The 23,627-nt window shown below is 45.4% G+C and overlaps 1 protein-coding gene across 1 annotated transcript in view; it reads right to left on the bottom strand.

Annotated features, from left to right (window-relative positions):
* Positions 1–23,627, bottom strand: part of LOC130291597 (gamma-aminobutyric acid receptor subunit beta-4-like) — a 520,736-nt gene that overhangs the window by 98,678 nt on the left and 398,431 nt on the right. The gene's annotated exons all lie outside the window — the stretch shown is intronic.

Raw genomic sequence — 23,627 nt, 5'->3', positions numbered from 1 at the left:
CCCAGTTGATTTGAAAAAACAAGCAAAGAAACAAAAAAAAGTATATAGTTTTCCACTCGAGTACCCATTTAAGGGTTATTAGTGGTGACCTCAGGCAGGAAAATGTACATATTTGGGGAGATTTATGTTAAATCTGTGGTGAGGAGAGGTTGCCCATAGCAGCCAAAAAAAATAATATGACATGTGTTACCCTACCCTTAAATGGCCACTATCACAAAAAATGTTTTGTTCAATTCAATAGATCGCTATAAAATAAGTATATTTCTAAATACATTCAATTATTCTTTTCATTAATTTAACTTAGAAATTTCTTGTATAAAAGTGGCAACTAGGGGTCCTCACAAAAGAGGCCTACGCTGATCTCTGGCCATCGCTATATGAAAACCGACAGTGGCAACAATCCTGGCCCGTCGGAATACAGGAAGTGAGGGCGGGCTTTAGAAGGCTCTGCGCGCGCTCCCGGCCTGTCACTCAGTACTAGTGTTGAGCGGCATAGGCCATATTCGAATTCGCGAATATTCGCGAATATATGGACGAATATTTGTCATATATTCGCTAAATTCGCATATTCGTAATATTCACTTTTTATTTCCGCATAAGCGAAAATTCGCGTATGCGAAAATTAACATATGCGAAATTTTGCACATACCAAAATTAGCATAAGCGAAAATTTGCATATGCAATAATTAGCATATGACAATTTTCGCATATGCGAAAATTCGCACGCCAGTCTCACACAGTAGTATTAGAGCCTTCTTTACACCACACAAGCTGGAAGCAGAGAGGGATGATCACTGTGATGTGTACTGTGAAAAAAAAAAAGAATATTCGTAATTACGAATATATAGTGCTATATTCGTGAATATTCGCAAATTCGCGAATATGCGATATTCGCGAATAAAATTCGCATTGCGAATATTCGCGAGCAACACTACTCAGTACAAGGAGAAACAGAGGGAGGCATGTGTTCCTGTGCCGGCCACCGTGCTGTGGCTGCTTGTCCGTCACAGGTACTGCCTGGGCCTATAGCTCTATCCCAATCAGAGTACAGGACTGGCTGTGATTTGTAGTCCCATTATGCGCTATGTAAGAGGAGCAGAGGTTTATACATATTATCCTCTGCTCCTCTTTCATATTGCATAAGATATGGTGTGTTGGGGACTAAGAGGATCAGAGGATAATATATGAGGATCAGAGGATAATATATATATATATATATATATATATATATATAGTCACTATCCCAGTCAGAGTCACTGCATGACTGGCTGGGATTTGGGGTGTGTTGGGGACTAAGAGGATCAGAGGATAATATATGAGGATCAGAGGATAATATATATATATATATATATATATATATATATATATATATATAGTCACTATCCCAGTCAGAGTCACTGCATGACTGGCTGGGATTTGTAGTATCTTATGCAATATGTAAGAGGAGCAGAGGATTATACATATTATCCTCTTCTCCTCTTTCATATTGCATAAGATATTGTGTGTTGGGGACTACAAATTCCAGCCAGTCATGCAATATGTAAGAGGATCAGAGGATAATATATATATGGGATGGGGTGTGGCTTGCAAGCCGGACTGCAACATTCACCAGGAGATGAAGAGCGGAACTTGTGGAGTAAGGTACTGGAAGTCCAATATACTTGCATGGGACTTGAAACAAAAACCTATCTTTTATATGATGGTGTAGGTAAGGGTTAATTTAACTATTATATATTTTTATTTGACATATAAGTAATATGTGTACCAGGTGCTATTAAAATCTCCAGCCGAACAGAAGTTATGTGGGAACATACATTTCCCATAGATTTACATGGGACTGTAAACAAAAACCCCGACCCTCAAAAATGGGTGTAGTTAAGGGTTAAATTTACTATCCTATATTTTAAGTGGACATATTAGTAACAAGTATTATCGAAATATCTCCAGCCGTTTGGAGGTTATGCAGTAACATATATTTCCCATAGACTTGTATGGGACTTTAAACAAAAACCCCGACCCTGGCCAATGGGGGTGAGTAAGGGTTAAATTACCTATCCAATGTTTGTTGTTGACATATAAGTAACATGTGTGCCAAGTTTCATGTTAATATCTTTAGCCGTTTGGACATGATGCTGTAACATACACACACACCTACACACATTGGCTCAGATCAAAGAATATCTACGGTAGAGCTATTTTCCTACGTTTATTTGAGTGGTGGGTTTGACTAGAGTGCATCTTATTTATCAAGATGGTGCAGCAGGATGATTAATTTTGCGCAGCTCTGCTGTGGTGGGAAAAGCTCTACCACATACACTTTTTCTAGACATTTGTGAGGGAGGGAAGTAGACAATTTCCCGGGTCCTGAATTTGGCAGGTTAGGTGTTTTTACTTACTTTCACAGAGCTGCCGTGACATTTTTAATTTCATTTTAGACGCTACAATCAAATTTTATTGCGTTGTCTAAGGGGTTAAAGCCAGGCATCACCATGATCGGTGATGTCTGGCATTAGACAGGACCAGTGGCAGATAGCCACCAGGACTACCCAGCTGTGACCTGCGCTCAGCTCCTGAGCGTGTTTCATAGAAGGGGAGTGGGACGCTGTTGTCCACAAGAGGTTAAAGGTTGAATTGTGGAAGGTAGAAGTGATTCTCATGCCTACTGGTAGGTGGCTTTGCGTCTAAAAAGGTACCTTTGTGCACAAAATAGAGACTTTTGACAAAAGTCACAAATTATAAATACATGACCACTGCATGGTCAAAAAGAAAAAGTTCTACGGGTAGGCAAAAAAAGGGAAACTGTCTATATCAAAATTCGCATAAAAGTCTCTAAATATGATGCTTGCGCCTGAACTGCACCAAAAAATAGACAAAAAAAATGCTCTAAAAGCAATGATAAATCTCCCCCATTAAGTTTTATATATATACTAGCTAAGTATCCAGCGTTGCACAGTTTTTCCTACCTTATCCTTGTGGGGGAGGCAAAGTAGCAAAGGAGGAAGCTTTTGTCCTCATATCCTGTCCTTCCAGTTGATCCTCTTCTCCTCTTTCATATTGCATAAGATATTGTCTGTAGGGAACTATAAATCCTAGCCAGCCGTGCAATATGTAGGAGGATCAGAAGATGAGGAGATCCAGAGAGGAAAGGGTTACAGAGCAGCCTGCAGTGATTGGCTGACTGCCAGGCTTGCTCCTGAGACTCAGTGATACACAGTGAGGGCGGAATTTAAGCATGTAGAGTGAGGGCAGAAGAAGGACACTCCCCTGCCTAAGAGAAGATGAGAATCCAGACTGCAATTGATGTAAGCTGTTTTTATTTGAAATATAGGGGCTAAACACATACAACTTAGATGTACATGATCAGGGTGAGGTACTGAGCAACACATAACAGTTTTTTATTTTTTATTTGGGGGAGATGATAGGTACGCTTTAAATTTTTTTATTTTTTTTATTTATCTAAATAGTTTTTTAGTATTTTATAGGGATTGTAGCGCTGCTTTTTAACATAGAGTTCTAAATGTCCTCTTTTCCTGTATCCAGAGAGAAACAATAATCAAATGCTGTCAGGGAGCAGAGAGCCCTGATTTAAGGCAATAATAACTTCATATGCTGATGGAAAAGAATGTGGATATGTGGACCTTAACTATGTGGATATCATTGGTACACACTGAAAGAACATTAAAATCACCACCACCAATAAGTAAATAACATTGATTTTTTGTTTTGTTTAATGGCATCCTCTGGCACTGCCAGGGGGTGCAGACCACACCAGGTGACATCCCCAAGTGGGGTGACATCACCTAGCGGGAAGTAGTCATCCCACAATGGTGTCCCCCCTGTCTATATTAAGCAATAAGCGTTTCCAGTGGCCAGCAGTTAGTGGACTTGAACCCTAGGCTCTGGAACCACTGCTTGGCACTTTCTGAAGGACATAGGTAGTGTGATTGGGTAATGACACTGCCTGTGTCCGGGTGCCAGGCCTGACTTGCTGAGGCAAAATTATTAGCTTGTGAGGACAGCATGGGAGCAACAGGGTACAGGTAAGTATAATATGTACAATAGGGACAAAGTATTTAATTAATGAATGAATGGAGGCACAGTACGTATAAAAAAAAATTGAAGCATAGTATACAGTGATCCCCCGACCTGTGAGGGCCCCGACATATGATAATTTCAACATACGATGGCCTCTCAGAGGCCATCACATGTTGAAGGCAGCATCAACATACGATGCTTTTGCATGTAGGGGCCATCACATAAACGGCTATCCAGCAGCGCAGACTGCTTCAGCGGCCGCCGGATAGTCGTTTATGGTGCCCTGTGTGGTCCGGTGATGGTCACTCATCTGTTCCTGGCGCTCCGGATTGTCCTCTTCGGGCTCTGCTGCATCGCCATCGCTCTCCTTCGTCGTCATCACATCACCGTGCACGTCGGCCCATCATCCAATAATAGTGGCGTGCGCAGCGACGTGATGACGGCGATGAAGAGCAACGATCCCCAGCAGTAGAGACTGTCCGAAGCGGCGGGGACACCCCGGGGACGCGGCGACAGAGATGGAGGATGACATCCAGGGCAGCGGTGATGGTCCTGAGCGGCGGGGACAGGTGAGTATAACTTTCTATACTTTACATTGCACGGATCCCTCAACATACAATGGTTTCAACTAGTGATGGTTCATTTGGAACGAATTACCATCGTATGTTGAGGGACCACTGTATAGAAATAATAAGTGTAGGCACAGTATACATAGAAAATAAAGTGAGGCACAGCATATATAGAAAATAAACAGATACACATTATACTGTTTATAGAACATAATGGGAGGCACAATATATAGAGAAAATAAAGGGAGCCACAGTATATAGAGATAATAAAGGGATGCACAGCATATAGACAGAATTAAGGGAGGCACATTATATGTAGATAATAAAGGAAGGCACATAATATATGAAAAATAAAGGGAGGCACAGTATATAGCGAAAATGAATTGGAACACAGTATATTGTTCATAAATGGGGAACATTATGTATTTCATAAATGCAGGCAAAGTGTATATTTCATTAATGGGGGCACAGTATATAGTTCATTAATTGGGAAACAGTATATAGTTGATTAATAGGGGGCCATGTATAATTAATTCATTTGTGGAGCATAGTATATTATAAAGGATTTCATGGGACACAGTGTGTCTTGAATTTCAGGGGTATCGTGTAAATTGTAAAGAATTATATTTACCAGGTACTGTAAGTGGCAGTATTATATTCACAGGGGAACTTCAGGGGTACATAGTTACATAGTTAGTACGGTTGAAAAAAGACATACGTCAATCAAGTTCACGCAGGGAATTGAAGGGTAGGGGTGTGGCGCGATATTGGGGAAGGGATGGGATTTTATATTTCTTCATAAGCATTAATGTTATTTTGTTCCAGGAATGTATCTAACCCTGTTTTAAAGCTGTTAATTTTTCCTGCTGTGACAAGTTCCTGAGGTAGACTGTTCCATAAGTTCACAGTTCTCATGGTAAAGAAGGCGTGTTGCCCCTTGAGACTAAACCTTTTCTTCTCCAGACGGAGGGAGTGCCCCCTTGTCCTTTGGGGGGGTTTAACCTGGAACAGTTTTTCTCTATATTTTTTGTATGGGCCATTAATATACTTTTATCATATCCCCCTTAAACGTCTCTTCTCAAGACTAAACAATTGTAACTCCTTTAATCGCTCCTCATAGCTAAGATGTTCCATGCCCCATATTAGTTTAGTCGTGGGTCTCTGCACCCTTTCCAGCTCCACAGTGTCCCTTTTATGGACTGGTGCCCAAAACTGAACAGAATATTCCAGGTGTGCCGTACCAATGCTTTATAAAGTATTATGTCCCTCGAGTCCATGCCTCTTTTGATACATGACAATATCCTGCCAGCCTTGGAAGCAGCAGCCTGACATTGCATGCTATTCTGTATTCTGTGATCTACAAGTACACCGAGATCCTTCTCTACCAGTGACTCTGCCAGTTTAATCCCCCCTAAGACATATGATGCATGCATGTTATTAGTACCCAGATGCATAACTTTACATTTGACAGTGAGTGCCAGTATTATATTCAGAAAATACATTGTGTGAAGGGTTATATTCACAGGGCACAGTGTCTGGCAGAGTAATATTCAGGAGCACAGTGTGTGACAGGGTTATTTTTAGAGGGTATAGTGTCTGGCAGGATTATATTAATTATTGTCTTCATACAGAGGATGAGGCCATAAGTCCTGGTGGTCTGAACGAGATGAAGAAGAATAGGAAAGACAACAGACGTCACTTGTGAGTCATTTATACCATTGTGTATTCTGCCTAATTGTCCTATCAGTGCTGTAAGTTCTGCAGTTATGATTTTTGATTATTATAATGGAAATAGTTTTCCACCTTGCACTACACCAAGTAGGAAATCTGTAGAAATTTGAAATTTGTAGAAATTTGAAATCTGTCCCCTGATCCCTAAGCATCATGCATAGGAAGACTGTGTAATTGCTGGCAGGGGAGCAGAAACCTTTGAGAAAGGCACAGTGGCTACTTTAGAAAAATTGTTTGTATGAGTGACAAAAAGAATATCATCAATTTCAGCCTATTTCAAATCATCTTGTTAAGGAAGAATGACACGGCACCCAGGACACTTCTTACAAAGCTTGCTGCTTTATTGCTTGGAGTGGGGTATACACTCAGGATGCACTAGACCAACAACGTGCATGTTTCACATCACTATGACACTTTATCAAGGTATGATGGGAAGGAGGGCGGTACAACCCCTTAACCCTTGGTGCACAAAAATAGGGTAATCTGTTTACCAACACATCAAAGAAACCCAAAGTGACATATAATAAATACAAAATACAGAAAACTTTTGATCATAAAATCATACAATTTCAGAGAAATGCTGACAGGTCATTCCTGTCATTCAGACCTAGTCCACCAATGGCTCCCGTCCAGATAATCCATCTGTCTTTAGTCTTTAACAATCTTGTATGCCTGTCCAAACTGCTGTCTGAGTTGCTGCAGACGTAGGAACCGAACTCCAGTTATGTCCCCACATGTTTTTCTTTCATGGGCAAAATGAAACGAAGGGATCTTTTCCCTGTACGTATGGAGTAAAAGTGCTCCCGTACCCTATGAATAAGAGGGCGTATAGTTTTTCCAATACAAATGATCGCATATACAATGAAATCTGATCTACATGTTATGAAATTGTTAATCATGTGACTTACAGGACCTAACTGCATCCAGCGGGAAGTCTCAAGATGTTTACAAAAGGAGCCATGTTTAAAACTAGGGATGTCCCGATACCATTTTTTTAAGACCGAGTACGAGTACCGATACTTTAATTCTAGTACTTGCCGATACCAAGTACAAGTACTTATATTTTAAAGGGAATCTGACAGCATGGTGACACGGTTTCTGGCGCTGTTTACCGTGCTGATATGTAGGTTCCTTGTTGTGTACAATGGACAAGGGGGCACTCCCTTCGTTTGGAGAAGAAAGGGTTTAGTCTCAAGGGGCTACACGCCTTCTTTACCATAAGAACTGTGAATTTATGGAACAGTCTAGCTCAGGAACTAGTCACAGCATGAATGATTAATAAATTTAAAACAGGGTTAGATACATTCCTGGACCAAAATAACATTAATGCTTATGCAGAAATATAAAATCCCATCCTTTCCCCCAATATTCCACCACACCCCTACCCTTCAATTTCCTGCTTGAACTTGATGGACGTATGTCTTTTTCCAACTGTACTAACTATGTAACTATGTAACTATGAGGCGGCTGCTGTAGTATGAGCCAAGATTTCTCTCTTGTCCATTGTACAGAACAGGGAATTTGCATTGGCGGCGAGACCAATGTACACATGGTGCGCAGCGCAAGAAACCGGGTCACCTGCACCATCTACATATAAATTCAAGTAGGTAGTATCCCCTTGCAGACATTAGCAGCAGCCCCCCCGGCAGTCATTAGTAGCAGCCCCCCCTGTAGACAGCAACCCCCCCCTGTAGACTGCAGGCCCACCCCCTTGTAGACATAAGTAGCAGCCCCCCTGTAGACAACAGCCCTCCTTTAGACAGTGGGCCCTAATTTAGACAGCAGCAGGCCCTCCTTTAGACAGCAGCAGGCCCCCCCTTTAGACAGCAGCAGCCCCCCCTCTTTAGACAGCAGCAGGGCCCCCTCCCCTCTTTAGACAGCAGCAGGGCCCCCCTCTTTAGACTGCAGCAGGGCCCCCCCTTTAGACAGCAACAGGCCCCCCCTTTAGACAGCAGCAGCCCCACCTTAGACAGCAGCAGCCCCCCCCTTTAGACAGCAGCAGGCCCCCCCTTAGACAGTAGCAGGCCCCCCCTTTAGACAGCAGCAGCCCCCCCTTTAGACAGCAGCAGCCCCCCTTTAGACAGCAGCAGCCCCCCCTTTAGACAGCAGCAGGGCCCCCTGTTTAGACAGCAGCAGGGCCCCCCCTTTAGACATTAGTAGCATCCCCCCCCTTACAGACAGCTCCCCTGTGGCTGTCCTCTGTCGGATGCTGCCGCTCCACTGCCCCATTCTCCCGTCCTCCGTCCGTATCATGTCGTCTTATGGAGGAGCATGTGACATATACGTCACTCTGCTTCCTCCGTAGCGTTACGCTGTGCGCAAGGGAGGAGGTGGAGTGACGTGTGTGTCACATGCTCCTCCATAGGACGACATGACACGGACCGAAGGACAAGAGAACGGGGCAGCTGAGCGGCAGCAGGTATCGGGCATGGTATCGGGGACATTAAACGAGTCCCCGATACCATGTAAATGGCTAGTATCGGCCCCGATACCGATACCAGTATCGGTATTGGGACATCCCTACTTACAACGGAAATTACCTTTAGGCATACCGTTAGGCAATTCCCGATGCAACTAGTTCACATTGGGTGTAGAGATACGTTTTTTTTTACCAGCTACTCACGCAGTTTCCTGGTCCTGCTAAATGAAATGAGAGGCCGTTGCTTTGTGATATCAAGCAAATTGACTGCTTGTAACAAATGCCAATTTTTATTGATCACATGTTTCACTAGATTCGTGGCTGGGTTAAATTCAAACAAAAATATTTGTACGCAGGGTTTTTCCATTTTAGCATTTTCATTTTTTCCTCATCACCTTCTAAAAATCATAACGCTTAACATTTTGCACCTAAAATTCCATATTATGGCTTATTTTTTTGAGCCATCAATTCTACTTTGTAGTGACATTAGTCATCTCACCAAATTATCCACGGCGAAGCCGAAAAAAAATTAATTGTGCGACAAAATTGAAGAAAAAATGCTATTTTGTAACTTTTGGGGGCTTTTGTTTCTATGCAGTGCATTTTTCGGTAAAAATGTCATCTTATCTTTATTCTGTAGGTCCATACGGTTAAAATGATACCCTACTTATAGAAATGTGATTTTGTATTACTTCTTAAAACAAATCATAACTACATGCAGGAAAATGTATACATTTAAAATGGTAATTTTCTGACCCCTATAACTTTTTTATTTTATGGGTGGGTATGAGTGCTATTTTTTTGCACCGTGATCTGAAGTTTTTATTGGTACCATATTTATATTGACCGTACTTTTTAATCGATTTTTATTCATTTTTTCGTGATGTAAAAAGAGACCAAAAAACGCAATTTTGGACGTTGGAATTTTTTTGCGCGTACGCAATTGACTGTGCGGTATAATTAACTATATATTTTTATAGTTCGGACATTTCCACATGCAACAATACCACATATGTTTATTTTTAATTACACAGTTTTTTTTTAAATGGGAAAAGGGGGTGATTATAATTTTTATTAGGGAAGGTGTTAAATGATCTTTATAAAAAATTTTTTACACTTTTTTTGCAGTGTTATAGCCCCCCCTGGTGGTTATTTCACTGCACATACGTTCTCATACACAGATCATTGCTGTGCATTGAGACGGCAAAGATCAGTGTAATCGGTGGTCAATTGCTCAAGCCTGGATTTCAGGCTTGGAGCAATCAATCGCCGATTGGACACGACGGAGGCAGGTGAGGGGACCTCCGCTCGCGTTAAAGCTGATCGGGACATCGCGATTTCACTGCGATGGTCTCGATCAGCCCTACTGAGCTGCTGGGAAGCTTTTACTTTAATTTTAGAGGCGGCAATCAACTTTGAATGCCGCATCTAAACGGTTAATAGCGCGCGGCACAACGATCGGTGCCGCACGCTATTAGCCCAGGGTCCCGGCTGTCATTAGCTGCCGGGACTGACCTGGTATGATGCGGGTCACCGGGGGCAGGGCGTACGGGTATGCGATGTGTCCTTAAGAGGTTAATTGTTTTTTCCTATTACGTTTCCGGGCACCAAAAATTAAATCCCTGCACTTTTGTGTTCTTGCTCTATCAAAAGCTTGTTGTATTATAGAATGAGGGTACCCCCTTGCTCTCAGCTTACCCAAGATTTTTCTAGGAATGAGGCATAGTCTGAATTGTTCCTTCTCAGCCGAAGGAAATGGCCATATGGTAATGCTCTAGTCACATGTGGTGGATGGTAACTTGTGTATTCAAACAGGGAATTTGTAGCAGTTTTTTTAAATTTTTGTAGCCCTTCACACTGACAGTGTTATGTATGTTCTAACATTAATTCGATATCCAAGAATTGGACCCTATTCCCACCAAAGTTTGCCGTGAACTGCATGTTGATATGATTCTTGTTAATGTATTCTAAAAAGGTTGTAGATGTTGTATCTTACGACTCCGGGACAGCGGAACAAGTCAGTCAACCCCTGGGTGACAATGTGGTTGTTACAACTAGCACTCCGACCAGACACGCTGGTCACAAGTGCTCTCCTGCCCCGTTCTCCTCTGCCGTTACTCACCTCCTTCTTCCTCCACTGTCCCAGGTCGCTGGCGTGTGTGTACCTGCCCTCTAGGGCACGCACGCGCCGGCTCTCTGCGATTTAAAGGGCCAGTAAGCCCTTAATTAGATACACTTTGTCTGACGAAGGGTCCGGTACGGACCACAAACGCGTTGCCTGTGTATCTACCAAATAAACCATTTTAAAGGGATACCACAGTGTTCCTAATCTTTCAACATCCAGATTGCCAGCGCCAGTATTGGCCCATTTTTCCACTACTCTTTCTATTGTTTTCCATTGCCGGATCTTTGTGCTCATTAGCCTGTATTGTCTTACTGTGTTCTGACCTCCTTGCTTTGTTCCTGACTACACTTCTGTGCCGCATGCCCTGACCTTCTGCTTTTCCTGACCCCAAGTTTGCTTCATTCTTCCAGTGCTGCGTGTCACCTCGGCAACCTGTGTGGAGTCGTGCCAAGGTAGCGACCTGGGTGCTGCCTGCTGCAGCAAGTCCAACCCGCTTTGCGCCAGGGCTCTGGTGAATACCAGCGGCACCTTAGACTCCGCTCCCTGGTATGGCCCAGGCCATCATCCACACTGGTTTAGCGGATCCACTTCTTCAGTGCCTCTTACAGTTGTTAATATTTTCAGTGTTATGCTGCCAGATTTGTGTTTATCATTATTGATTAAGGGTTTAAATTATTGCACCATTAGTGGGTTTGATGAAGTGAACTTTGAAGTTGATTTGGCAAAATCTCTGCGTAATCTCAATTTACACAAAATATTTAAGAACAAGACACCTTACAAGGATGATTCCGTTTATTCAGGGGATTCACCTGCAAAAATAGGCCCTCTAGGATTTATTGCTAATTCATTGTATTCTGAGATGGATCGTGACATCGTTAGTGAATTGTTTTCTTTACTAACAGAAGATGATGAGAAAGAGGTTGTTAATGAGACAGACACATTTTTTCACCGGGCTCTAGTCTTGACCATGTCGATAACAGTGTCATCTCTGACATAAAAAGCCTTATTTATCCAGTGATGAGGGATAATTTAGCAGCTGATGAAAGCGAGGCACTGAAATGGTTGAAGAATAATAGTCAGATAATAAAGTCCGCTGACAAAGGGGGAAATATTGAAGTTATGGACAAGGATACCTATACGCAGGAAGCCATGCGACAATTGTCTGACACATCTACCTATGTCAAACTGAGTAAGGACCCTACATTGTTATATCAGAGTCGCCTGCAGACACTGCTATGTAAAGGTGTAGAACAGGGTGTAATTTCTGAACACAAATTATTTCCAAAAAATCCAGTGAAACCAAACTTATTTATAGAAGCTAGCAGCACTTAAGGTTAATAAGGCATAAGACATTAGCTAACGATGGTACAGGGAAGGTCAATGCAATCAGAATGTCGTCGACAAAAAGCCCTATTATATGCTCTTCTCCTCCCACCACTACTCCTTTAATATTAGGATCACGTCTGAGATGTTCTGCAAAGGGTTCCATGACAAGGGTAAATAGGAGGGGAGAAAAGGGACATCCCTGTCATGTCCCTTTCGTTATAGAAAAGTGGGAAGACATACGGACGGGGAGGAATAAAATACCATAAAAGTTGTAATAACTGGAGGGGGAAAACCAAATTTAGAGAGGACTGCATGTAAATGTCCCCAGTGTACCCGGTCGAACGCCTTTTCCGCATGCAACGACAGGAGCAGAGAAGGCGCTCGACCCCAGCTGGCAGCCACAATGATGTTAAGGAATCATCTAGTTCCCTTGACAAATCCGACTTGATCAACATGGATCAATGATGGGAGAAATTCAGCAATGCTAGTGGCCCATAATTTAGAATAGCGTTTAAGCTCCGAATTTAACAGGGATATTGGGCAAAAATGTGGGGGTTCAGTCGGTTGTTTCACAGGCTTAGATAGTGTAACTCCTTTCAACGCTCCGATTGCATCAAACACCTCTGAGGCGGGAAAGGGTAAAGAAAGGGATGCAATCGCTTCCAGAGAGAGAAGGAAGTGACACAGAAGAAAAGAAGTCGAAGATAGAAATAGAAGTAGGCATAGATGAAGAGTATATGCCGCAAAAGCATTCGCTATAGCTTGCGGGTCAAAAACTTTGGATCGATCTGGCAGAGAAAGATAAGGTATGCGACTTTTTGCCGCCCTAACTTTAACTTATCTCGCTAAAATTTTCCCAGGATTGTTGGCATACCAGTACGAATCTAGCTTAACCCCTTAAGGACCCGGGGTTTTTTCGTTTTTGCATTTTCGTTTTTTCCTTCTTACCTTTAAAAAATCATAACTCTTTCAATTTTTCTCCACCAATTCTACTTTGTAATGACGTCAGTCATTTTACCCAAAAATCTACGGCGAAACGGAAAAAAAAATCATTGTGAGATAAAGTTGAAAAAAAAAATAGCCATTTGGTAAGTTTTGGGGGCTTCCGTTTCTACACAGTAAATTTTTCAGGTAAAAATGACACCTTCTCTTTATTCTGTAGGTCCATACGATTAAAATGATACCCTACTTATATACCGTATATACTCGAGTATAAGCCGACCCGAGTATAAGCCGAGACCCCTAATTTCAACCCAAAATCCCAGGAAAAGTTATTGACTCGAGTATAAGCCTAGGGTGGGAAATACCTCATCCCCCCCTGTCATCATCCAGACCCGTCATTAACATCCTCATCATCATCCCCTTGTCATCATCCCACACATCCCCCCTTCATCATCCCCTTGTCATCATCCCACACATCCCCCCTTCATCATCCCCTTATCATCCCACACATCCCCCCTTCATCATCCCCTTGTCATCATCCCACACATCCCCCCTTCATCATCCCCTTATCATCCCGCACATCCCCCCTTCATCATCCCCTTATCATCCCACACATCCCCCCTTCATCATCCCCTTGTAATCATCCCACACCCCCCCCCTTCATCATCCCCACCCCCCTTCATCATCCCCACAGCCCCCCCCCCCCTTCATCATCCTCTTCTCATCATTCGCCCTCAGTGGTCTTCAACCTGCGGACCTCCGGAGGTTTCAAAACTACAACTCCCAGCAAGCCCGGGCAGCCATCGGCTGTCCGGGCTTGCTGGGAGTTGTAGTTTTGAAACCTCCGGAGGTCCGCAGGTTGAAGACCACTGCGGCCTTCAACATCATCCAGCCCCCTCTCCCCCCCTTTAGTTCTGAGTACTCACCTCCGCTCGGCGCTGGTCCGGTCCTGCAGGGCTGTCCGGAGAGGAGGTGGTCCGGTGAGGAGGTGGTCCGGGCTGCTATCTTCACCGGGGGCGCCTCTTCTCCGCGCTTCCGGCCCGGAATAGAGGCGTTGCCTTGACAATGACGCAGAAGTACGTTGGCAATGAACGCACCTCTGCGTCGTTGTCACGGCAACGTGACTATTCTGAGGCCGGGCCCGAAGCGCTTAGAAGAGGCCTCCCCGGTGAAGATAGCAGCCCGGAACCACTATCCCACCGGACCACCTCCTCTCCGGACAGCCCTGCAGGACCGGACCAGCGCCGAGCGGAGGTGAGTACTCAGAACTAAAGGGGGTGAGAGGGGGCTGGATGATGTTGAAGGCCGCAGTGGTCTTCAACCTGCGGACCTCCGGAGGTTTCAAAACTACAACTCCCAGCAAGCCCGGACAGCCGATGGCTGCCCGGGCTTGCTGGGAGATGTAGTTTTGAAACCTCTGGAAGTCCGCAGGTTGAAGACCACTGCGGGTGAGGGAGTTCACTCGAGTATAAGCCGAGGGGGGTGTTTTCAGCACGAAAAATCGTGCTGAAAAACTCGGCTTATACTCGAGTATATACGGTAGGTTTGATTTTGTCGTACTTCTGGAAAAAATCAAAACTACATGCAGGAAAAATTTATATGTTTAAAATTGTCATCTTCTGACCCCTATAGCTTTTTTATTTTTCCGCATATGTGGCGGTATGAGGGCTCATCTTTTGCACCGTGATCTGAAGTTTTTAGCAGTACCATTTTTGCATTGATAGGACTTATTGATCGTTTTTATTCATTTTTCATGATATAAAAAGTGACCAAAATTCACTATTTTGGACTTTGGAATTTTTTTGCGCATACGCCATTGACCGTGCGGTTTAGTTAACAATATATTTTTATAATTTGGACATTTTTATTTTTATTTACACTGGGTTTTTTTTTTATGGGAAAAGGGGGGTGATTCAAACTTTTATTAGGGGAGGGGTTAAATGATCTTTATTAACTTTTTTTCACTTTTTTTTGCTGTGTTATAGCTCCCATAGGAACCTATAACACTGCACACACTGATCTTTTACATTGATCAGTGGTTTCTCATAAGAAACCAGTGATCGATGATTCTGCCGCTTGACTGCTCATGCCTGGATCTCAGGCACTGAGCAGTCATTCAGCGATTGGACAGCGAGGAGGCAGGTAGGGATCCTCCAGCTGTCTTGTAAGCTGTTTGGAATGCCGCGATTTCGCTGCTGCTATCCCGAACAGCTCCCTGAGCTAACCGGCATGGTTTCACTTTCATTTTAGACGCGGTGTTCAACTTTGAACGCCGCATCTAAAGGGTTAATAGCGTGCGGCACCGCGATCAATGCCGCGCACTATTAGCCACGGGTCCGACATGCTATGACACTGGGCCGTGCCGTGGCCCCACGTTATAGATCAGGAGCGAACTCAGGACTTACAGGTACGCCCTGGGTCCTTAACAGGTTAAGGCATCTGAGAGCAAGATAAAATTTATAAAGATCTAGGAAGTGTCACTCTGTAGTCAGGGCAGAAATACGGGCGTGGTCTGACCAGGTGATAGAATTTGGGATTTGGAGTTAAAATCCAAAAGGGGTTTACTAATTAGAAAAAAATCAATTCTAGTATACATGTTATAGGGGTGTGAAAATAACGAAAAATATCGTTCACTAGGGTGTTGGATTCTCCAAATATCAACATTTCCCTACGAGAGATTGTGGTAAAAATAGGTGTCGGTTCTGAACAGTGTGGTGGCGAGGTTGCATCCATAGAGAGCCACAGAATAGAGTTGAAGTAGCCCACCACGAGAAGGCGAGCAGCATGTGTGAATCTTGCTACCCTAGACAGAACATGTTTAATAAAAGCATGCTGCTTCCTATTAGGGACATAAAGAACTAGAATAGTATACAGCATAGCATTGAGGAAACAGTTAACAATGAGAAATCTGCCACCGCTGTCTGCCTCCACCACAATATTAGAGACCGTAACAGAATTTTTTATGGCTTAAAGCTACTCCTCTCTTTTTTTGAGAAGCACGAGCAAAGAAAGTATGTGGTAAGTTTTGATGACAAGTGCAGACACATAATGTCAGCTCCCAAGCATTTGGCCACTGCCCAGACCAGCAAAAACTTGTAGGGGGATTTTCGACCCCTAACATTTAGTGAGGCAATTTGTATAACCTTGTGAAGTAGAGTAAAACAGTGGTAGCAACACAAAGCATCAGCCCGGGGTAGCCCGACATTCTTATTACATACCAGTGAACAACCTAAGGGGTGTGTAGACAAATATGCAAAAAAATATAAACAGGAACAGGTATCAAGAGGATGCAAGCCAAACATTAGAACAGTGCAACAAAGAAGACCATTTCATAACATGTGCCTATTCGGTAAGCAACAAATGATACCCCTAAAGAGAATAGACATTAGGCAGACTTTCGTCTCCCATACTGTACCACAGTCCAGTCAGTATACAACTTCTGTGGAGGGTGAGTGGGGACATCAGGCTCCGCAGATGTGGGGAGGGATAGATGTCGGGTATGGCAGAGAGCTAATAGATCTTCCGGAGAGACTGCGACATGTTTAGATCTACCATAGGTCGCAATTATCTTGGTGGGAAATCCTCACTTGTATTTCGGCTCCCCACACCAATTTTGGCTTAGGGAGACAATGCACCTGGTCCAGCAGGAGATCTTGCGTGGAGGCAAAAGGTAGCAAGGCAGCAAAATAGTCCGTCATGAAGTCCTGCAGGTCTTCAGATTTAATATCTTCTGAGATTCCACGGACCGGTTCACCATATCGGCAATTTTAGCTTTAAGGATAGCAATTTCTTCCTCCATGGAGTTAACGCTATCAACCACAGAATTATAAACAGAAGTCAGTTCCCCCATTTTGTTCTCAATATGGGTAGTACGGGTTCTGAGGGAATGCTAGAAACTGCAGACCTTATCTCCTTTTGGATGGTAGAAGTAAGCTCTGCCGCTACTGCTAGCAGGACGGCTTCTGTTAGAGCAGGAGAAGATTCGGCTGGTAACCCTGCTGGAACCGAGAAGGGCTGCTGGGATGGTGAAGAGCGGGAATCCACAGGCGAGACCGGAGGGTAGTGTAACGGAGAACCCGCAGTCGAAAAGCCAGCAGAGCTCGGAGAAGAAGCGCCTCATTGGGAGAGAGCGCCCAGAGAAGCAGGTGAGCCGCTAGGAGCCTGGGACTCCACGGCACCAGCAGCTGGCAGACCACCAGAACCATCTTGAGAGTCCGCGGCCGGGAAGAAGTGTGTGAGCCAGTATGTGCCTCTGTAAAGCCAGAGACAGACGGAGCTCACAGATTAACCGTCCTCTGCAATGCGTGTCCAGGCCAGGCCCCCGTACAGGTCTTCTTTAACCTTCTCGGACCTGGATTCATGAGGGCGGTCACAACATTCTGGTTCACAAACCATTGATCAAATTGGGGCATCTCCACATCTCACACGTCTGTGGCAGGTGGTTCCTCGCCGGGGGTCATCCGAGACAGTACAACAGAATTGATGTTTGACTTGCCGTTTCTGTACTTGGTAGTGAAGCTGTAATTAGCTAATCTTGAAGCCCTGTTCAATGGCACCCAACTTGGCAGTGTTCATGTGGGCTAATGGGTTATTATCAGTGTAGACAGTAAATGGCGTGGTAGCCAAATAATCTTTGAATTTTTCTGTCACGGCCACTCCAGGGCAAGAAGTTCCAATTTGAATGAGCTGTAATTGTCATAATTCTTCTCTGCTCCTCGCAGTTTACGACTGGCGTAGGCAAGCAATTGCTCTCTCTTGTCCATCTTGAACTTGGGACAGGACAGCTCCCAGACCTTCAAAACTGGCATCAGTATGTAGCCAGAACAGCTGACTGTAGTCTGGATATGCAAAGATGGGTGGTTCTGTCAGCAGACGTTTAAGAGCTCGGAACGCTGTCTCTTGAGCCCATTCAATAGGTAGTCTTCCATTGTAATTCTCCTTCACCATACCCCCTGGGAGAGCGGTGAGGGGTTCTGAACTTTGGGCACAGTGTGGGATGAAGCGGCGATAATAGCCGGCAAATCCCAGGAAGCTCCTGACATCCTTCACCATGCACGGGGTAGGCCAGTTCTTGACAGCATCCACTTTTTCAGGATTTGGCTGAACTCCTTCCGCACTGACAATGTGGCCCAGGTAATGGACTTGAGGTTTGAGCAAGTGACACTTTGATGGCTTGATCTTCAACCCATGCTTGATCAGGATCAAGAGACATCTGACATGACTGAGGTGTTCTTGGGTAAGACTCGGAATACATCGTCCAGGTACAACAAGACACTTTGGAAATTCAGATGGCCCAGGCACCATTCCATGAGACGTTGGAACGTAGCAAAGGCATTACATAGCCCAAACGGCATACTTTTAAACTTGAACAACCCCATGGGTGTCACGAAGGTGGTCTTCTCCCGGTCTTCCGTGGCCATGGCACTTGCCAGTACCCGCTGGTCAAATCCAGGGTGGAGAAGTAAGCAGCAGACCCGAGGGCAGTAAGTGACTCCTCAATTCATGGCTAAGGATAAGCGTCCTTATGTGTGACATTGTTCAGTTTCCTGTAGTCACCTCTTTCATGTTGAACAGCATCTTCTTGACAGTCTGATGCATGCCTGGCATGACCGGACGGTGTCTCTCCTTGATGAGCGGGCTGCTGCCTGTGAGGTGCTGGATCATTGAAGTTTTCCTGAAGTCTGTGGGGAGTTTGCTGAAAGCTTCATGATACTTTTTGGCAACATTGATGACCATTGACCTGGTCCCGTGGGGGTAGTGTCATCCCCAACCCGGAGCTGTGCCCACCAGGGCATTGGGGATTTGTACTGGATACACTGGTAACTTGAGCCGCACACTGTCGGGCCACTAGACACTCTGTCACAATGTCCTTTGACTCTAGTACAACTGAGCCACTGGAGTAAATTTGGGTAAAAGGGTCGCAAAACCAGACAGGTTTATTAACCGAACTGGGACTCTTCCATCGGAGACAGTGACGAGGCCCCTCGCAGCTCGAACTAAAGGATGATCTTCTAACTTCAGGGGTTCCATCAATGCCTGATAATCCCGATTCTTGACTCCGGGACATGCACGGCACCATATGATAGTTTCAGTGTTGGGTTGTAAGGTCACCGACCTGATGTCTTGAACTCGTTCTCTGTAGATCTCGCCTTGCTTGTTGGCAAACTGCTGTTCCGCTTGTAGGACTTTCAAGTGGTGCTGCACAGCCTGCCGGTCTGAAGTGGACATGGGGAAGAGAGGCATACAAGGCATACAAAATTTCAGTAAAACAATTCCTCATAATGTTCATCCCCAATATAAATTCATCTGAACCCTTATCTGTCACATTGGTTACAATCACTCCCTGCCCTTTAAGTACATGTTCACCCAATTGAATGTTTGGCTCTCAGTATCCATGTCTGGGGACTGGTTGCCCATTACCTTCAACTACTTGGAAATTAACACAATCAGGCTCTCACAGTACAGGAGCATCCCAATGCTGATAAACACATTTAGATATGGTAGACACTTGTGACCCTGTATTTACTAACGCCTCTAAAGGTACACCTTCCACAATAACCGTTAGAAGGGGCAGGAGGCGGCATAAAGTGAGAGTCCTGACTTAGGTCGTTCTGGAGTTGGGTCTGCTGACATTTCTCCCGAGGGCCGGCCCTTGACCCCAGAGGGAATTCCGTTTAAACCCCAGTAGTGCATTTTCCAGTGGCCGGACTTGTTACAGTAAGTACAGAAGGGTCTGTTACTCGCACAGTAATTGGAACTGCATGGGGCAGGAGCAGAAGGGGATCATCTAAACAAGGATTGCTCAAAGGAGAGTGGAGCAGGCCGGGTGGCGAGCTCCTTGATAGTCTTAGTCAATTGTTCAAGGTCTTGTTTAATACTCTGTAAGTCTGAGTGACTTGTTGCTTGGACTGCGTCCGGGACAGTTGAACGAGGCGGTATAGGCCTTACCGTCACCCTTGAGGGCTCCTGAGCAGGTGTAAGGGGGGTACGAAGATCTATGGACTCAGTCTTGGACTCACCTGGCTGCTGGAGCAGGCGATGATCTCACCGCCATGGCCGGTGCAAGGATTTCTGCCAACACAAGTGAAGCTCCATTTTGGCGCCCCCCCCCCCACCCCCCAAGTCGACCACCACACTCCACCACCGGCCACCAGAACTCCCACACGCAAGTACATGCAATGTAGTAGATGTGGCCTGCAGTCCTATGTAACACCACAGTTAACAGTGATAACTCTCTGAGTACAGATAATGTAGTAGATGTCACATGCAATCCTATGTAACATCAGAGATAACACAGTGATAACCCTCTGTGTACAGATAATGTAGTAGATGTGACCTGCAGTCCTATGTATCACCACAGATAACACAGTGAAACTCTCTGAGTACAGATAATGTAGTAGATGTAACCTGCAGTCCTATGTAACACTACAGATAACACTGTGATAACTCTCTGAGTACAGATAATGTAGTATATGTGATATGCAGTCCTATGTAACACCACAGATAACACAGTGATAACCCTCTGAGTACAGATAATGTAGTAGATGTTACCTGCAGTCCTATGTAACATCGGAGATAACACAGTGATAACCCTCTGAGTACAGATAATGTAGTAGATGTGTCCTGCAGCCCTATGTAAAACCACAGATAACACAGGTAGCATCTACTACATTATCTGTACTCTGAGGGTTATCACTGTTATCTGTGGTGTTCCATAAGACTGCATGTGACATCTACTACATTATCTGTACTCAGAGAGTTATCACTGTGTTATCTGTGGTGTTACATAGGACTGCATGTCACATCTACTACATTATATGTACTTGCGTGTGGGAGTTCTGGTGGCCGGTGGTGGAGTGTGGTAGTCGACTTATCCATCCCCCCGCTTCCATTATCCATCCCCCCGCTTCCATTATCCATCCCCCCGCCTCCATTATCCATCCCCCCGCTTCCATTATCCATCCCCCTGCTTCCATTATCCATCCCCCTGCTTCCATTATCCATCCCCCTGCTTCCATTATCCATCCCCCTGCTTCCATTATCCATCCCCCCGCTTCCGTTATCCATCCCCCCGCTTCCATTACCCCCCCTGCTTTCATTATCCATCCCCCGTTTCCATTACCCCCCTGCTTCCATTATCCACCCCCGTTTCCATTACCCCACCTGCTTCCATTATCCATCCCCCGTTTCCATTACCCCCCCTGCTTCCATTATCCACCCCCATTTCTATTACGCCCCTGGTTCCATTATCCACACCCATTTCCATTACCCCCCTGCTTCCATTATCCACCCCCGTTTCCATTCCCCCCCTGCTTCCATTATCCACCCCCGTTTCCATTACCCCCCTGCTTCCATTATCCACCCCCGTTTCCATTATCCCCCTGCTTCCATTATCCATCCCCCCTGCTCCTTCTTCCATTATCCCCCACTGCTGCCATTAACCCCCCACTCCTTCTTCCATTATGCCCTCCTGCTTTCATTATCCACCCCCTGTCTCCATTAACCCCTTCCTGCTCCTTCTTCCATCATCCATCCCCCTGCTCTGCTTCCGTTATCCATCCCCCATGCTTCCAATAACCCCCCCCCGTCCCTCTGCTTACACTGTCTCCTCTGCTTCCATTAACCCCCCCCCCCCGCTCCTTCTTATATTCACCCCTCCTGCCCTTGCTTCCATTAACACCCGCACTTCTATTAATTACCCCTTCTATTCAACCCCCCTCCTGTTTGCATTAAAAATCCCCGCTCTCCACCCTCACCTGTGCTGCGTTCTGTCTGCAGGAAGCGTCCCTCATGTTATTGCTGGGCGCAGGATCCTCACTGGCGGAAGCGTTCAGCACATGACGCTGACGCTTCCGCCAGAAGGGAAATTCAATTGGTCTAAAGTTCCTGCAGCACATAATAGCGCAGCGGGCACTTAAGAACAGTGAGCAGCGGCGGTGCAGCACCGCTGCTCATATGTGTTTTGTGAGGGGCCCCTGCACCGACTGCACAGGGCAGCTTTGATTTATCTGCGGTCCCGGGGGGAGGTGTAAGGTTGCACTAGGAGCAAGTGAAGTAGCAGTGAAGCCTGTTCATGATGCCCAGGAGAGTAACTGTTCTGCTGCAGTGGGCGCCCTATCCACAAGATAGGGGATAAGTGTTTGATCGCGGGGGGGTCCGACTGCTGGGACCCCTGTGATCTCCTGTACGGGGCCGCGACTCTCCCGTGCAGGTGGCGTGCCGGCCGCAGCATGACGTTGCAGCCGGCACGCCTCCTCCATTCATCTCTTTGGGAAAGGTGGGGAGGCAGCGTTCGTGCCTCCCCGTCTCCCCCATAGAACTGTATGGGGACAGGGAGAAGACAGGGCGCCACCGTCGACCTCTAGGTCGACGCTACGCACCTTAGCACTCACCAGGAGCGCTAATGGCGGTGCCCCGTTAGGGAGATCGCGGGGGGTCCCAGCTGTCGGATCCCCCGCAATCAAACACTTATCTCCTATCCTGTGGATAGGGGATAAGTGTCATACCGCTGCAGTTGTCCTTTAATAACGGAGTTGCACTTTAAATGTAAACACAAATGCAGTGTGAATCCAGTCATAGGGACTTTGCTGCAGATTTTCTGTTGCACATCTTATACTGTGGATTTTGTCATTGACTTACCAGCAGAAATTCTGCAGCAAAATTTGCAAATGTGAACATAACCGCATGATGCATGCACACACACTGGATCAGCTGCAGATTTGAAGTTGCAAATTTTTCAAGACAATGGGGGAGATTTGTCAAAACCTGTCCACAGGGGCGGACTGACCGGTTGGTCCGTTCGGATGTGGTCCGAGGGTCCGGCCAGGTAAATGGCCCGATGCTGCTGGGGATCCAGGACACTTGTCCCGGATCCCCAGACAGAAAAGTGCTGCCTTTCAGGTCCGGCAGCTACATTTCACCTATGAGCTGCAGGCTGCTGCACTCCAGTTCAAGCCCCCGAACCCAAGTTCTATCAGCTTCTATCTGGGGCCTATTTAAAACAGCAATGCTTTCTGGGACAGAAGTGCCATGTGCACGTCTGCTCCCTCCCCCAATGTGTTCCTGCCTCAGCTCCAGTGCTCTGCACGTCTTCTGAGGATTCTTAGAGGAAAAGTTCAGCCATAACCCATGGACATTCCTGGACCTGGAGTCGCCTGTGCAGAGGAGAAAGTGAAGACAAGAGACACTGACCTGGTGAGACCCTGTGCCATGTGTGATATGTCTGCAAAACTGTGTATTTCATCTTTTAGTGTGGGCAACTGTCTGCTGTGCTCTGTATCTAATCCTGTCATTTGTGATACTGTCTGCTGAGCCTTGTATCTAATCCTGTTATGGATGATCTGTCTGCTGAGCTGCTGTATCTACTCTTTCCATGGGGGATACTGTCTGCTGAGCCTGTGTATCTAAATTTGTTATGTGTGATACTGTCTGCTGAGCCTATGTATCTAAATCTGTCATGTGCGATACTGTCTGCTGAGCC

This window comes from Hyla sarda, chromosome 9 (assembly GCF_029499605.1).
Source record: "Hyla sarda isolate aHylSar1 chromosome 9, aHylSar1.hap1, whole genome shotgun sequence".
Taxonomy (NCBI): domain Eukaryota; kingdom Metazoa; phylum Chordata; class Amphibia; order Anura; family Hylidae; genus Hyla; species Hyla sarda.
The sequence above is the reverse complement of the archived record's forward strand: the minus strand, read 5'-3'. Positions and strand labels throughout refer to the sequence as shown.